This window comes from Stegodyphus dumicola, chromosome 8, assembly GCF_044657685.1.
Source record: "Stegodyphus dumicola isolate Sdum_Otavi_A_Nest chromosome 8, ASM4465768v1".
Lineage (NCBI taxonomy): Eukaryota > Metazoa > Arthropoda > Arachnida > Araneae > Eresidae > Stegodyphus > Stegodyphus dumicola.
Genome location: NC_140775.1, coordinates 153,478,274 through 153,496,557, shown reverse-complemented (window position 1 = coordinate 153,496,557; position 18,284 = coordinate 153,478,274). Strand labels below are relative to the sequence as shown.

Below are 18,284 nucleotides of genomic sequence, written 5' to 3'. Positions count from 1 at the left end.
AATGTATCTGCTTAGCGTAAAACTGCTTCAGGTATTAGATTGAAATCGGCATACCAAGATCAGATTACAGTTTCTTTTTAATCATACTATTTTTATCTTTGTTCATACAAATGTGAATTGCAAGATTCCTGCATACCAAGTACAGTCACTTAAACTGCGAACAAAGTGAATTCGAACATTTTAGAAGTACAATTCTTTTGGATCTGACATAGAATTAATAGAAGTACAAATGTTTAAAAATGCCTATTTCTTTCTTTAAGTACGTGTTCTGTTTTTTTTTTTTTTTTTTTTTTTTTTTTTTTTTTTTTTTTTGACGAAATTTTTTACTTGTAGATGTAACTGTTAGTATCATAATGACAATATTAAAATCAGAAACATTTAAAAAGGAAATAAAGTTATTTTTTATAAAATAAACTTTCATTTAAAACTCATAAAATCATTAACGAACTGACAAGAGAAAAAAACTTTATCCTAATAGTTAGTGGGAATAAAAGATTAAATAGTTTTCATAACGAAATTCATCTACAAGTTTATATCATGAGTAATAAAAGCTTGGTAAATTTATAAAGATAATAGCGTATATTTTTGACAGTGCAATTTCATTTCGTTATTTTGGAACCCAAGCTTTTATTACTTGTGATATAAAGCTGTAGTCACATTTTGTAAAGGGAATTATTGTTTCCTTTAAAATATACAATAAATATTTTCTGCTTTTAGTTCATCAATCATTTCAGGAGTTTTAAATAAAAGCGTATTGTATAAAAACTGTTATTGTTTTAATTTTCATCTTTTTAGTTTCAACTGCATGTTATCAATCAAATTATTGATTTAAAAAATCTTTTTTCCCCCTCTTTACCTTTTACTTTTTAACAAAGAATAATCACTCTTTATCTTACAACAATTTCATTACATCCAACAGTCGAAAAAATTCACGGGATTTGCCAAAAAAATCAGAAATTATGTTAAAATGTAATATAAAATTCATTTAAAAGTATTTATTTTGTTCTATCCAATAGCGCAAATAGCAAAATTCTGAGAATATTATTTTGTTCATTAAAGGAATATATGTGCGAAAATTCGTTTCAACATAAAAATTTTAAAAAATCTAATTCAAATTTTGAAAAAAATCGTTTCATTACATTGTACTGACATTCACTAATAGTGGATGTACAAAATTTGGACTCAATTAGCTTTTCAGGATGTTGTTTAAAAATGAATGACTGCTTTTGACCATATCGACAAACACCAAGAGTGAGCTAAGTAGAAGCTTATAATAAGGTTATACAGCATTTATTCATTTACATTTGCAAGGATATTGATACTATATCAGCAATAGTACTGATATTGTATCATTTTATCGAGAACGCTTCGTTTCATATCTTCATTTAAAATATTTAAATTTGCAAAATTTAGCGAGATTAACTGCAGCGCTACCTAGGGTGAAAATTTGAAATAGTTCTAAAGCGTATTCCAAAGAACTTATGCCTTTGTGAAAGTCCTTAAGTATAAATCGCACTCTGATACATTAATTGATTATGACTGATTTTTTAAAAGTGTCCAAATTTATGAGACGCCTTGTATTTATATATATATTTTATGTACGTCATTAACCTAACGTCTGCACTGAAGCTGTCTCATTTAAACAGTAGTCTTACATAAACCTATAGGATTTATGTTAATTAACCAGTTATTATGATTTTAAACTTTGTTTTAACTTTTTTCGGTAGTCCTCACCAGAATGCAAATTAGTTAGTTGTTGTGTACTTAAGCCGAGGGTTTGAATGTTTTAGAGTTAGACAGCCTCATCTTGCAGCCTTGCCTTACGTATTATTGCCAGCTTTGCCAAAGCAATTCTGTCTTTAGCATATTGCTAGGTGATGTTTAAAATGCGCATTTTAATTATTTTGAAACAGCTTAAGTAGTCTATTTTGTGTGTAGTCTGAGAGTACATTACCTACATTTGAATTTGCCTTCTTCTTATGTTATACCCGCAAGTAGCGGAGGGTTTATCTGTAGCACAGGTAGTGCTTTCTGTTTGTTTTAAGAGTTAAATAAAACTATTTTAACCTTGTTACGAGTTGTTCATTTATTTCAGTTTAAAGAGATAACTGTCGCTTTTTAGTTTACTAGGGTCTGCAAGACATTGAGATAAGCTTTTAAACATAGCAGAACCCTACAGAGCAATGCCTGTTTATTAAAATGGAGAAAGTTTCCTTTTGCTAGGAATAAACGAATGAAACGCTACAATGAACTGTTTGAACCTCTGGAAATTGACTGCATCCTCTTTTCTTCCATCATTGCAAACATTCCGAGGAATGTTGAGAATTAGAAATGAATACTGCATATTCAAGATTTCCCCCCACGCTGATTACGTTCTTATTTACTTAAAAGTTTTTTTATAATGCAGATTTGCTGATCTGTTTTAAACAGCTCATCCCGGCTTCTTTTTAACAGGTTCAACAGGGCAGTAACTCTTTTTCACTTTACAATCGTTGCTCCCTTCTTCACTTCATCTCAAGTTGAACAAAGGCCGAGTTCCATCATCATTTTAAATTGCGCACAGCGTTATCAAATTCTTCATAGTTATATCTCCGAAAATGCGAAACTCATTTATCTTTTGTTTGGTTCTTCAAAGATGTTTGACCTCTCAGAACCTCAGATTCAGAAAACTCGCTATTATCCACCATTTACTGAAACTCAGAATACAGGTTTTGTTCCGAAAAACAGCAATCTAAGCTTCTGGGGTCGGTTATTTACGATCTTGAAAATGACTTCCGTGCGATTTGAGGTAGTTTTTGTGGGCTATTTTCTTAAAAAAAAATTAATGCTATTTTATTTTTTTTTTAAGTTAAATTAACGAATTTTTGACGAAAATTGCTTGATTGTTACGATGGCGTTTGCATAGCAATCTTTCGTAATGCGTTAGCAACAAGGATATTTAATCGGATTTCTTTTGAATTAAGGAGAACGTAATTATTTAACTCTGGTTCAAATTTAGATTTGCCATTTTGGGGGAAGGTAGTGTATCGATTATTGCTGTAACTGTGCCTCTCGACATCATATGCATGATATGTCAACATGAGCTGTATATTATAGCTGCTTTTGATTAAAAAATATTGTTGAAAATGGCAAAACACACTTGCTTTAATATGTAAATTAATTAATAAACACCTCGAAGAGATGTTTATTTTTTTTCAGTAAACGTATTTTGTCCTGCCAAAATAGAAAATATTGCCTCGTGCCAAGAACTCAGCGAAATAAATGCACAGCTTCCCCTTGAGTAACTAAACAGTTCCTTTATCATATAACTGCACAAGTCTCTTAGCGGAGTCAATTTACGATGAAATAATGCCATGGCAAATTCCTTTCTTTTCTCCCCCCCCCCTTTTTTTTTTTTTTTTTTTTTTGAAAACTAAACAGTTCCTTTATCATATAACTGCACAAGTCTCTTAGCGGAGTCAATTTACGATGAAATAATGCCATGGCAAATTCCTTTCTTTTCTCCCCCCCCCTTTTTTTTTTTTGAAAACTAAACAGTTCCTTTATCATATAACTGCACAAGTCTCTTAGCGGAGTCAATTTACGATGAAATAATGCCATGGCAAATTCCTTTCTTTTCTCCCCCCCCCTTTTTTTTTTTTTTTGAAAACTAAACAGTTCCTTTATCATATAACTGCACAAGTCTCTTAGCGGAGTCAATTTACGATGAAATAATGCCATGGCAAATTCCTTTCTTTTCTCCCCCCCTTTTTTTTTTGAAAACTAAACAGTTCCTTTATCATATAACTGCACAAGTCTCTTAGCGGAGTCAATTTACGATGAAATAATGCCATGGCAAATTCCTTTCTTTTCTCCCCCCCTTTTTTTTTTTTGAAAACTAAACAGTTCCTTTATCATATAACTGCACAAGTCTCTTAGCGGAGTCAATTTACGATGAAATAATGCCATGGCAAATTCCTTTCTTTTCTCCCCCCCCTTTTTTTTTTTTTGAAAACTAAACAGTTCCTTTATCATATAACTGCACAAGTCTCTTAGCGGAGTCAATTTACGATGAAATAATGCCATGGCAAATTCCTTTCTTTTCTCCCCCCCCTTTTTTTTTTTTTGAAAACTAAACAGTTCCTTTATCATATAACTGCACAAGTCTCTTAGCGGAGTCAATTTACGATGAAATAATGCCATGGCAAATTCCTTTCTTTTCTCCCCCCTTTTTTTTTTTGAAAACTAAACAGTTCCTTTATCATATAACTGCACAAGTCTCTTAGCGGAGTCAATTTACGATGAAATAATGCCATGGCAAATTCCTTTCTTTTCTCCCCCCCCCTTTTTTTTTTTTTGAAAACTAAACAGTTCCTTTATCATATAACTGCACAAGTCTCTTAGCGGAGTCAATTTACGATGAAATAATGCCATGGCAAATTCCTTTCTTTTCTCCCCCCCCTTTTTTTTTTTTTTTTTTTTGAAAACTAAACAGTTCCTTTATCATATAACTGCACAAGTCTCTTAGCGGAGTCAATTTACGATGAAATAATGCCATGGCTAATTCCTTTCTTTTCTCCCCCCCCTTTTTTTTTTTTTGAAAACTAAACAGTTCCTTTATCATATAACTGCACAAGTCTCTTAGCGGAGTCAATTTACGATGAAATAATGCCATGGCAAATTCCTTTCTTTTCTCCCCCCCTTTTTTTTTTTGAAAACTAAACAGTTCCTTTATCATATAACTGCACAAGTCTCTTAGCGGAGTCAATTTACGATGAAATAATGCCATGGCAAATTCCTTTCTTTTCTCCCCCCCCTTTTTTTTTTTTTTTTTTGAAAACTAAACAGTTCCTTTATCATATAACTGCACAAGTCTCTTAGCGGAGTCAATTTACGATGAAATAATGCCATGGCAAATTCCTTTCTTTTCTCCCCCCCCCTTTTTTTTTTTTTTTTGAAAACTAAACAGTTCCTTTATCATATAACTGCACAAGTCTCTTAGCGGAGTCAATTTACGATGAAATAATGCCATGGCAAATTCCTTTCTTTTCTCCCCCCCCTTTTTTTTTTTTGAAAACTAAACAGTTCCTTTATCATATAACTGCACAAGTCTCTTAGCGGAGTCAATTTACGATGAAATAATGCCATGGCAAATTCCTTTCTTTTCTCCCCCCCCCTTTTTTTTTTTTTTTGAAAACTAAACAGTTCCTTTATCATATAACTGCACAAGTCTCTTAGCGGAGTCAATTTACGATGAAATAATGCCATGGCAAATTCCTTTCTTTTCTCCCCCCCCTTTTTTTTTTTTTTAAACTAAACAGTTCCTTTATCATATAACTGCACAAGTCTCTTAGCGGAGTCAATTTACGATGAAATAATGCCATGGCAAATTCCTTTCTTTTCTCCCCCCCCCTTTTTTTTTTGAAAACTAAACAGTTCCTTTATCATATAACTGCACAAGTCTCTTAGCGGAGTCAATTTACGATGAAATAATGCCATGGCAAATTCCTTTCTTTTCTCCCCCCCTTTTTTTTTTTTTTTGAAAACTAAACAGTTCCTTTATCATATAACTGCACAAGTCTCTTAGCGGAGTCAATTTACGATGAAATAATGCCATGGCAAATTCCTTTCTTTTCTCCCCCCCCTTTTTTTTTTTTGAAAACTAAACAGTTCCTTTATCATATAACTGCACAAGTCTCTTAGCGGAGTCAATTTACGATGAAATAATGCCAAAGCAAATTCCTTTCTTTTCTCCCCCCCTTTTTTTTTTTGAAAACTAAACAGTTCCTTTATCATATAACTGCACAAGTCTCTTAGCGGAGTCAATTTACGATGAAATAATGCCATGGCAAATTCCTTTCTTTTCTCCCCCCCCCCTTTCTTTTTTTTTTTTTTTTGAAAACTAAACAGTTCCTTTATCATATAACTGCACAAGTCTCTTAGCGGAGTCAATTTACGATGAAATAATGCCATGGCAAATTCCTTTCTTTTCTCCCCCCCCTTTTTTTTTTTTGAAAACTAAACAGTTCCTTTATCATATAACTGCACAAGTCTCTTAGCGGAGTCAATTTACGATGAAATAATGCCATGGCAAATTCCTTTCTTTTCTCCCCCCCCTTTTTTTTTTTTTTTTTTGAAAACTAAACAGTTCCTTTATCATATAACTGCACAAGTCTCTTAGCGGAGTCAATTTACGATGAAATAATGCCATGGCAAATTCCTTTCTTTTCTCCCCCCCTTTTTTTTTTTTTTGAAAACTAAACAGTTCCTTTATCATATAACTGCACAAGTCTCTTAGCGGAGTCAATTTACGATGAAATAATGCCATGGCAAATTCCTTTCTTTTCTCCCCCCCCTTTTTTTTTTTTTTTTTGAAAACTAAACAGTTCCTTTATCATATAACTGCACAAGTCTCTTAGCGGAGTCAATTTACGATGAAATAATGCCATGGCAAATTCCTTTCTTTTCTCCCCCCCCCTTTTTTTTTTTTTTTTTTTTGAAAACTAAACAGTTCCTTTATCATATAACTGCACAAGTCTCTTAGCGGAGTCAATTTACGATGAAATAATGCCATGGCAAATTCCTTTCTTTTCTCCCCCCCCCTTTTTTTTTTTTTTTGAAAACTAAACAGTTCCTTTATCATATAACTGCACAAGTCTCTTAGCGGAGTCAATTTACGATGAAATAATGCCATGGCAAATTCCTTTCTTTTCTCCCCCCCCCCCTTTTTTTTTTTTTTTTTTTTTTTGAAAACTAAACAGTTCCTTTATCATATAACTGCACAAGTCTCTTAGCGGAGTCAATTTACGATGAAATAATGCCATGGCAAATTCCTTTCTTTTCTCCCCCCCCCTTTTTTTTTTTTTTTTGAAAAAGTAAATAGCATTTGGCATACCGGCTATTTTAAGTACATAATTGTATAAAAGAACAAATGATTCACATGAAGCAAGGGTTCTCAATCAGGAAGGAATTTCCCTCTGGGGGGGGGCGGAGAAATGAGAGGGAATAGCTTGAGGGGGGGAATGCGGTTAGACTTTTATTTACCTGTTAAGTATTTAGCTTTAGTTTATGAATATCAAAAACTAATTTTATTCAAGTTTTGGTATTTTTCAACGTTTTCTTGTTTAATATATAAAACAAATTAAATAATAATCTAAATTTAAGTAAATGTGTATTTAATTTTTTAATTTTGGAAAGAAGGGGGAGATGGTCCTCTAATAATGGGCAAAGGAGTGCACGGGCGAGGAAATGTTGAAATTCTCTGTGTTAAAGATATGAATAAGTAGCATCAAGAATCAGCGTAACGTGTCTTTTAACCAGTTTGCCAATAATACAAGACGATAAACATTTTTACAGTCGTGTTCTTGATTAAAAAAAAAAAAAAAAGCGGCATGAAGGAGAAAATTTGGAATGCCTGGAAAATTTAAAAAATAATATAAAACCGGCTTCGTTAAGTAGAATGACAGGATATGGAGTGTGGTAGAAAGCAAAATGAAGAAGATTTACAACACATAGTTTTAACGAACTTAGGTTAATACCTGTGACTAAGACTTCGAGGAACGGAAAGGAATTGGCTGTCTCAAGTTTAAAATTGAACTGAATTGCAGGATAAATGGACTTCGCTATTGAGAGATTATTTAAATCTTATTTATCATTGTTAAACAGAACAGAAGTATCGCCAACGTAGCGAAACCAGAGTGGAAGATTAAATATTTTGAATGATTTGGATAATAAATATAGCTGTCATCAAGAATAAAACTGAGATGGATTCCCATTGTTGATTCTTGAATCTGGTGGTAATACTTATTTCGGGAAACAAAATGTTTTTGTGTGAGACAAAGCTGAGTAAAGAAAATTACTCATCAATTTCGATACATGAGAAATGAAATTCTCGAAGCCTAGTTTCTAAACATTTAAGCTCAGTTTCTACCCGAACATAATGATTTTCTGTCAAATGATATCATGGTGAAAGTTTTAGGTTACATTATGCGGATTCTTTTTGTTAATTATAAGATTTTTTATCTTTCTTTAATTTATGGGGAATAATTTTTCGAGCTGCATACCTTAAAATATTTGGATATTAAAGCGAAATCTGTGCACTGAGAACAGATTGAAGTTTCTTTTTTAATATTGTGATTTTTATATTTTCAATTTAACTTTTTGAGAAACTTTGACTCGATGCTGAAGTTTAGAAACTGCAAATTTTATATATTTTTTCTTCTTCTTTAAAGATAAAAAATTATTAAAAGTTAAATGCCTGGTTATTTTCTTGAAAGCAATGATATCGTGTTGATTTATAAAATTTCTTAATTAAAGTTAAAATTTGAAAATTTAATCATTAATGAATTAAGAAAATTGCAGTTAACTTATTAGAGATGTATGCCATAAAATGGAAAAATTTGGCAAAATATTTCTATTTTATGATATTTAAATGTTTCTGGCAGAAGTAGCAATAATTGTTTTTTTTAATTAGGTGAATTAATGTTTTATTAATAATCAGCTAAGTGAGCCAGCAGTAAAAGATATGAGAATGGAATCATACTTAAGAACTTCAAGAAATACAAAAAAAGTGTTTTTTAATATATGGATTCATAAAACATTATAAGCATTTATTTTGTACATTAATCAGTAAATAATAATCTCCTAGCTCTAATAGCATAGGATTTGAAGAAAATGTCAAATATATTCAGTTTACTGCCGCTATCGAAAGTTTTGTCATGTTTTCATTCACGCAAATGTGTAAAACTGTAAAGCTTTTATATCCAGAGGTCTTTGTTTTAAAAGCGATAAAAAAGCACTTGCGTGGACCTGAATGACAATTCGAAATAGGTATAAGAACTTACTTTCATTCTTCTTCATCAAACTGTCAAGTTGTTACTTTCTTTTCAACAAATGCTCTGCATTAGCCATGCAGGAATGCTTTATTGCTCTATCAATCATTTCTGTCAAATCCTTTCTTAAATTTCTAGATGTGTATGTTGTATTGTTATATTTTATTTAATTTTTCACTATTGTTCAAAATTAAAGCAGTAAATTCATAAATGTCCAAGGAAAAGACGGTTATGAATGAGGCTGTACATTCGATATATCCACTCTTATTTTTGTTTTAAAAATAAAATGCGATCCAGCTTATCAACTGTATAAATGTGAAATGGCTGGAGAAAAACCTCATGCAGTGACTTAAAAAGTAACGAAATTTGTCGTAACTGCTATTAATAAACGATAATCAGTTATGACTTCGATGTATACCAGTATAGCTCCTCTGATGTGCTAGGGAAGGTCATGCAAAGATCTACAATTTAAGTGTGTGTGTATTAAATTATGGCAAAGCACACTAGGGCTATCTGCCTAAGGGGAGGGATGCCTTCGTGGAGGACTTTCTAAGAGAAACTGGCTCGTATACACGTTACGCATGGGGAAAACCACGAAAACACCCATGCAGCCAGCCCGTTCGCGGGATTCGAATCTCGGACCGAACTACCAGTGTTCAGCGACTTTACCGCTCGGCCGCTGGTGGGCTCTCTACAATTTAAGAGGAGTAGTTTTAAGTTGTTATATGAAAAACAGACAGAAGGATCATATGACCATCAAATTCCAAATGACCTTCCAAATGGTATGAGTGCCATTTAAATTAGGAAAGTAATAAGAGTTTCCAAATTTACAAATGCTAGGACCGGTTAAAGAATACCATTTGGTTGTTGTTGTCGTGACTGTTATCAAGCCTACTCAAATAGTTCCATGGGCAAAGGTAAACAGCCCTGGCTGTTTGCAAAATTTTATCACATACATGCGGTCTTTTAAAGAAGACTTCAGTTTTTAGTAATTCAGCAAGAATGGCCGGACAATCAAAAATGTGTGTAATTGTCAGTTCTGTTGTCCGGGCAGTTATTACAATTCCTTAGGTTTTCCTACCATCTTTGTCAAATTTCAATCCTCTGTGATGGCCAGTTCTAAGTCTGACAATGGTTTTAGTTATGTCGATCTGCATTATGTTATGGAGCTGGTGTTTCATTGGAATTGAAAGTTCCTTCGATCTGTATTTGGTGATGACAATAAAGTTCGAAAGGAGGACATTTACATTATTATTATTGTTGAGATTTCGAGACTCTTTTGCCAGTTTATCTGCGTTCTCGTTACCTGTGATATTGGCATGCGCTGACAGCCATTGAAGAATGCAGACCTTATTTAACTTTTGAAGCTTGTTTAAGGCGAAAATGGATTCCCTTAGTGATCTCTTGAGGACTGCACGTAGAGCTGCCTTTGAATCACAGAAGACAACGATTCCTTTTCCTTGCTCAGAAATGGGAAGAGATCTATACATGCCAAGTGCCTCTGCTATTGCTAGAAGCTCGCAAATGAAATTAGAGACTTGGTGAGATCCATATATTGCCATCCGTAACGTAAATCGTACCGTGAGAGAAACGCAAAATCCACTGAGTTTATTAAAAGCTTAAATTGATTATTCAAAAACTCACAACAGCGACGCTAATGTTTCTTCAGAAGCTTTTATTGGTCCTGTTGGTTATTTGCTGCATAGCAAATGTATTTTCGCCAATCCTATCCTGATATATCTTCCCACCATATTGTTATTTGCCCATTTTGTGGTTTTCATCAGGATGAACTCATTCCACATTTAAACAACATTGTGAATCATTTTAAAAACAACATTTCAAAACAGTAAAAAGCAGACTAACCAAATTACCATAAAATGTAGTCAGTTCACATAACATCATGACAGAGGGCTGTTTGTTAGGATAGGTTTCGTAAGAAACGGGCATAACAGAATGTTTTGCATATGTTACTGGCAATGTATGAAAAGCCGGCATTCTGTAGAATGTGTCTAGGCAATGCGTGAAATGCTTAGCATTTTAGGGTAAAATATGAAATATCCCAATTATTTTAATATCATATATACTTACCGCAGGCATTGTATGCAATACCTAAGCATTATATAAAATGATAAATGCTATTTAGGCAAAGTGTTAAAAAGAGAGTCATAACAACGCTTTTACTGAAATAGTGTCATGACAAAGAACGTTCTTATAATCGTAGAACCGTCGTTGTATGTCAACATGCCATAATTTCTTCTCGGACACTAAGCTTGCTCTTATATTTTCATACAGCACAGTATGGGCTAGTGTATTTGTTGAGCAAATACGAAATAGCATATTTCGTCATTTTCGGATGAAGGCTGAAATACAAGTGGCAAATGCTGCGTTTGAGGTGAGCGAGAGTGGAATGTTTGGTGCTTATTATTTTCATTAGAAATGGCATTACCGGGAATATTTTTATAGTTTGTCGGTTTATGTTTTGGCATTGATTAGAATGCCTAGATAATATGTGGAATATTAATAGCTTCACATTTCAGCCTCCAGTTTTTGGTCTAGGCTTTCTAGACAATGCCTGCTTTTCATATATTGCCGGTATAACTAGCTAGTATGCCATAATCATGTCATACACCTAGAAGAGCGATCAGTAAAATGGCCTGCTAAGATTTACTGTGACATCACTTTAATGGCATGAGCATCAACAACTAAATGATTCTGATTCTAAGCAAATAAAATATTCGTGTATATCTAGAGTGTATCTTTGAATAATTGACTTCGATTTATTAATAGGAATAACATGTCTATTTAAATTAATATTTTGAAACATTTTACTGTTTCAGAATAATTAGAAATTTAGAAAAATCTGCCATTTTAAGATGCACTCCGTTTTGCGACATTTATAAAGGGGAAAAGGCGCGCCTTATAATCTCAGAATAATGAAATACAGTAATTATCTGTTTTTTAATGTAAGAGACTTTGACCATCATTGAGCTTTTAAAATATTTAGTATGTGTTGAACGTTTTTCCCAAAATGAAAATGTAATTGAAGAATTAAAATTCAGGCAGCAGGCCTCATAATTATTACTACATGTATTAATAAAGAGTTGAAGAAATTCCGCGTAGCATCTCAGCATGTTTACAATAACTGCACCCAAGAGAATCGCGTATTTCTGGTATGATTCGCTTCTGCCTTATTTTAAATTTTAGTATCAGGTATATTTTAAATAAATCGGTCACTACTAGTGCAGTAAATATTCAAAAAATAATATAAATATGGTATTTATATTAATGTTACTTTTTACATGTTCTTTTTTTTTTTTTTTCCTTGCATGTTTATGCTGTAAGAGATGACTAAAGAAGTTTTAGAACATTAAAAGCATTAAAATAAAGATAAGAAATTAAATATCCTAGTATGAAATTATTTACTTTAATATATAGCAATTTTTTAAGCTGAAATTCTGTCATATATGTTGTGAATAACGTCTGTATAAAACTGTTGAGAGTAAAATAATGAATAAAATAAAAGTTTTTTTTTTTCCTTTAAAAAAAAAAAAAAAAGGCTATTCAGACACATACGACTTGTTGTTTGATATCATATGGTCAGCAATTCTGATCCGAAATTACATCTTGAATCTTTTTTGACATAATTTGAGAGCAATTTAAACTTTTAATCAAAACCAGGAGCTGTCGTTGAAAATTGTCACAGTTGCTTCTTGCCCTTAACGAATTGGAATATTTACGTCAATATAACGGTGATTTTTATCGTTCTTATTAGAAACAATATTTTCTAAATCTTCAAATTTATCTCGTTTAGTTTGGTTTCGAGTATGCAAGCTATATTCTGTACATGATTCTGTAGTAAATGGACATTAAGCTTTCTGAAGGCATTATCATCTAACGTACTGAACGATCGATTAACCGGCAACCATTAGTTTGCCTTAAAAATGAAATGTTTTCAAGCCTACAGCGATCCATTTTGTATTGAATTTTAATGACTCAAATGTCATGAGTATGCGTATAAATAACTTGTTAATGTATCTAAATCTTGGAGAAACAGTCACTGAGATGGAACAGTTAATGAAACTTTTCTGGTAAATTGCTTTTCTTCGGTAAAGTGTATATATAACTTTACATTTATACCTGTTTTGAAACACAAAACTTAGCTTGCTGCCTTTCTTTTGTCAATGATAGTACTCTTCCCCCTGCTTTCTTAACGCTGAGTGAAAGTTACCGTTGTTGACAAACTACTCAGGTATGGCTGAATGTGCATCATATGTAAGCAACAGAAAATGCTAAACAAACCGCAACTTTCCGAATGATTCCTATGATATTCCAAAGATAATATTCTCATGTGTTAGAGATGCGAAAGCTTGTTTGGGTAAGCAAAGGGGACAATGTGATATGCAGTTCAATGTGTAAGCATCGTATATTTTCCCCATCATACACTTCTGGCATATATTTACATTTTATCTGTTAATATAACCTAGTGGAGTGTGGTAATATTCTATTGTGTCTATAAATGTTTGCTGTGAAATCTTATCCATTATTCAAATATGTAACAAATTAGGTAATTAACCAGTTTATGATAAAAACAGCGGAGTATTGCTGAAACGGCTGGACTGCTGGTGTTTTTATAGTTTCCGTACGGTAATGCGAACGATTGTTTGTTCTCCTCGGGAAGTTCTCCATGAAAATATTTCGCCCTAGACGAAGTAGCCCTTGAATGTTTTACTTTAATTAATAATAATTACCTTGATTATAGGACACGACAGGAAATGAGTGAGACGTCAAAACCTCACCGAATGGTTGCACAGATATGTAGTCCTACCGTGCTAATAGTACAGTTCCGTTCCAGGTTTCATAGAGGACAACCCAGGGTACGGATCCAAGGGTCTCCCATCCTTATCTCTTACCAGCAAGCCATTCGAGAGAGCTTTTGGCTCACTATTATTATATATGCCTTTCATGCCGCGCAGGCATTGTACATTTAAAAACATCCGAGATTCGGACCCGAACCCCACGTTGCAATAGTCATCATCGCAACGTGCGATATCCAGCATCGCTAATTACTGTACCGATCAAAGCGGCAATCAACTCAGTTATAATACTAGCAATCAGTTTAACTTGGTTATAATTGGGCCCATGAGTAGTCAAGCATTAAAAAAGCTGAGCAATAATAGTTCGAGCTGGGTTCATATCCCGGCAAGTCAACCTGTAGCTGAGCATTAAGAGCGCTGAACGCTGATAATCCGACCCGGGTGGTAACCAGCAAACGGGCTAGCTGCATTGGAATTTTCTAGATTTTTCTCTATGTGTATATTGTGAATAAGAGTTAGTTTTCCTTAGAAAGTTCCACGAAGGCGTCCCTTCCCTTAGGCACATGGACTTCATGTGCTTTCCCTAATCTAAATAACCCGGATTACATCTTGACGAACAGGCTGGCTAACTGGAAATTTTGGGGGTTTTCTTTTTGTATAAAATAAATACTCGCTACGCGCAGTTAAAAGTTCCTTGTAAATTTAATCAAGTCCATTACTGGATAAAATTATTTCTAGACAGTTGAACAGATAAAAATATCTGAAGAGCAAAGCTGATTTTCCCCAACTGTCATAATATGTTGTGAATAACGTCTGTATCTCTTAATTCAAGCTGTTTCTTTGAAAAGTATTCAGTAAATAAATAATAATAATAAAAACGAAGATAGGTAAACTAAGCACTTTGGAATCAGAGATAATTATCCATTTACACTTGTTAAGTTACACCAACCAAATATGAATGTGGTTAAGCTCTGATTTTTTTCAGTTATTTATCCGTTATCTTCATGTACCAATATATATATGTGCTAATAATTATTTCTGTCAGTATAAGTTATTACACATGTATCTTTAATCGTATAAGGTATATAACTTCAGCTGACAAAAGAGCTTTGTCATAATAGAGATGATTCAGAATCAACACGATAGGGTTCGGAATCGTATCTTAATGCCAAGAAGACTGCCCGCTAAGAAGCTACCTGCTGAGCGAATTTGGTTCGCGAGCTAATGCGTACGCTTTTAAATTTCACGAATGATTGCATCAAATTAATTCACTCCTTCTAACCGGAAATTCCCGACGTCGCTCTTGCTGTGAACGACAAGCTTCTAATATATAAGTTAAGGAATTATTAGATCTCACTTTAAAGGTATGCTATCAAATTGTGCTTTAATTTTTTTGCACGGTGTATTATAGAATACGGTGTATTATAGAATGACTGCATCAAATTAATACGAGCTAATACGTACACTTTTAAATTTCAAGAATGATTGCATCAAATTAATTCACTCCTTCTAACCGGAAATTCCCGACGTCGCTCTTGCTGTGAACGACAAGCTTCTAATATATAAGTTAAGGAATTATTAGATCTCGGTTTAGAGGTATGCTACCAAATTGTGCTTTAATTTTTTTTTCGCGGTGTATTATAGAATACTTCGCGAGCTAATGCGTACGCTTTTAAATTTCAAGAATGACTGCATCAAATTAATTCACTCCTTCTAACCAGAAATTCCCGACGTCGCTCTTGCTGTGAACCAAATTGTGCTTTAATTTTTTGCGCGGTGTATTATAGAATACTCAAGTAATCAATGTTTACAGCTTGCGATTATTGTTTTGGGAACATAAATCCACAAAGTGACGCATTCGTGTGAAATTCAAAAATGAAAATATGTGCGATTAAGAGCCTATTTGGAAGTAACATCATAGTATGCTAGAGAAGACAGTTTTTTTTTAATGCCATCTGAAAATCAGATTAGTTTACACCTTAAAAAGAAACTGACTTTTAAATATTAAAAAAGTACATTTCAATAAATAAAAAGCTAAATATTATTTTGCAAAAATTAAAAAAAAAAAAATTATTCTATACTAGTTACTAATATACGGTTTAGAATCATCTTTTATTACCCGCAACAAAACTGCAAGCTTTCATAAAATCATCAGTTCGGCACACTATTAATTAAATGTGTTTTAATTCATATTAATTAGGTGCATTATTAAAAAAAGCAAAATAAGTATTTGCATTGCTAAGATGTGCGTTTATTGCTCTTTATTCACTCATTTTATTTAACAGTGCTTGGGCCACCCAACCGGTATAGTGGTTAGCGTCATTGACTGCAGTGCCGACGGGTTCGAATCCTGGAGAAGGCCTGGATGTTTGTAAATGTATAGTGTCCGTGCGCCATGGAGGTACTCTAAATATTCGGCCAATCGAAAGTCCTCTCGAGAGTTTGGGAGTAGGGAAACCCTCAGAACTGTCTCCCCGGGGTGCTGTCTATCAAAATCGGGGAGAGGGAGAACTGAGCTATTGCACTGTCACGTGCAAGGTGCTCAAGGCCGTTGCCAACGACAGGCGTATCTTGCGCTCCTTGCCACGAGGAATTTCGTGGGCTTGGGCTGCTCTAAGTCAGACAATTGAGCATCAGTCAACAACAACAACAATCAGTACTTAGCTGATTAAATTTGATAGACAAATTAAAAATCTCAGACAGAATGGCAACACTTTAAATCGGCAATACGCGATGGCTTGTAAAAAATCAGTATCTGCGTGAAACCATAAGACTTTAAAATTATATTATTAATTATCAGCACTTCATTCCATTCTTCTCACCTTGTAGTTTCTCCAAGGTTTGATCATGTTCGTGAAATATATTTTGCCTGAATGGGATTTTTATAAATAATGCATTTCTTTCGAAACGTAAAAAGAAGCGAAACTTTCTTTCGATGGCCAACCGCAGTTCTAGACAGTTCTAGTCATCTGTGGCGGGCTGGCCACCCTAAAGAATAATATGACAATCGATAATGTTTAATTATATTAACTTTATTTAACTACATTACTTTATTTAATTACATTTTTAGAAATACTGGAGGCTTTCCGAAGCATCGCTGTGACAGATTTGAATGTAGTATATCACATGGGGAGAGAAGTTTTACAAGAAGGGTACTGTATTACATTAACCTTTTCACTACAGGGAAATTTTGGCGCAAAAAGCGTGCTGTGTGTGGTAGACACTGCAGCAGCCGACGCTGTGGGTGGCACTGTATACTTTTTATAGCGGGCTTCTCAAACTGTGAGTCGCGACCTTCCTAAGTGGAGATCGCTGAAATAGATGTACTTTTTAAATGCTAATAAAGTCGCTAAAGTTTTTATTTATGCGTATGTTTATATACACACTTGGTTTTACTTTCGTTTTTACACTTTTTTTTCAAGCCCATCGTAAGTAGTAAATAAGCATTGTATACTGCAGTGTGTATACTTTAAAGTATGCCACTGTTCTATATTTTTTGTATATTTAGTTTGTGTTATTTTTTAAAATTTATCTTTAAATGGCATCTTATTTATTTTTGAATAAGCTTAACAGATTTTCACAAATTACAGCTTTATTCGGGTAAACAAATGTTTTAAAATCTGCTGCTGATTCGGGGTGAGTGAATAAAGTTAGAAAAGTCTTACTTAACCGGAATTAAAATCGTCCGGAATTATGACCGTGGCTATTCCGGACGATTTTGATTTTCTGGGGAGGTGGTCAGCCACAGTGGTCGGTATAATATTAGCGATGCTGGCTACCGGATCGTTGGATCCGGGTTCGAATCCTCGAGGAGACATGGATGTTTGTAAGTGTATAGTGTCCGTGCGTCATAGAGGCACTTAAAACAGTGGAGAGCAGAAAGTTCTCTCGAGTGTTTTAGTAGTAGAGAAAGAGGGGTGGGAGAGCCTTGGATCGGTTCCTCGGGGTGAACTGCATTAAAATTGGGGCGAAGCTGCACAGTTAATGTGATGGGACCATACTGTCAGATTATGTTAATGCAATGGAACCATAGTGTCAGATTATGTTAATACGATGGGGCCATACTGTCAGATTATGTTAATGCTATAGGACCATACTGTCAGATTATGCTAATGCGATGGGACCATAGTATCAGATTATGTTAATGCGATGGGACCATACTGTCAGATTATGCTAATGCGATGGGACCATACTATCAGATTATGTTAATGCGATGGGACCATACTGTCAGATTATGTTAAAGCAATGGGACGATACTGTCAATGGTGATATTCTGGTGTCTTGCCCACTTCTACCTGTAGGTCGAAATGGGCAGGTCATCTTGGAAAACATTACCAGTGCTGATTTTAATTTCGTTGTTAAATACCTCGGAGGAAACCGCTTCCATTTGTTTATTGTTTTAGCTTGCAGATTTCATGCTCTGGTAAACTTATTGGTGATGCGAGCGATCCAGTGAGATAAATACAAGGATATCCAATGAGATAAATGCATCTTGAACAACTGAGCGTTTTTTCCATTAGATAAGAGCTTAAGTCTCCACTTTGAGCTAATTTACGATAAAAAAAAGTCCATTTGGTTTCCTAATTGTTTCGACTGTTTCGTAAATTTTTTTTGTAGAAGTCGATTGGAAGATACATTCTACTGTATGAACAGTCCGCTG

General features: G+C 33.9%; 1 protein-coding gene across 5 annotated transcripts in view; it reads left to right on the top strand.

The window, feature by feature from the left end:
• The window catches only part of dgo (ankyrin repeat domain containing protein 6 diego), a 267,914-nt gene that overhangs the window by 189,623 nt on the left and 60,007 nt on the right, over nucleotides 1-18,284 (top strand). The window lies entirely within an intron of this gene.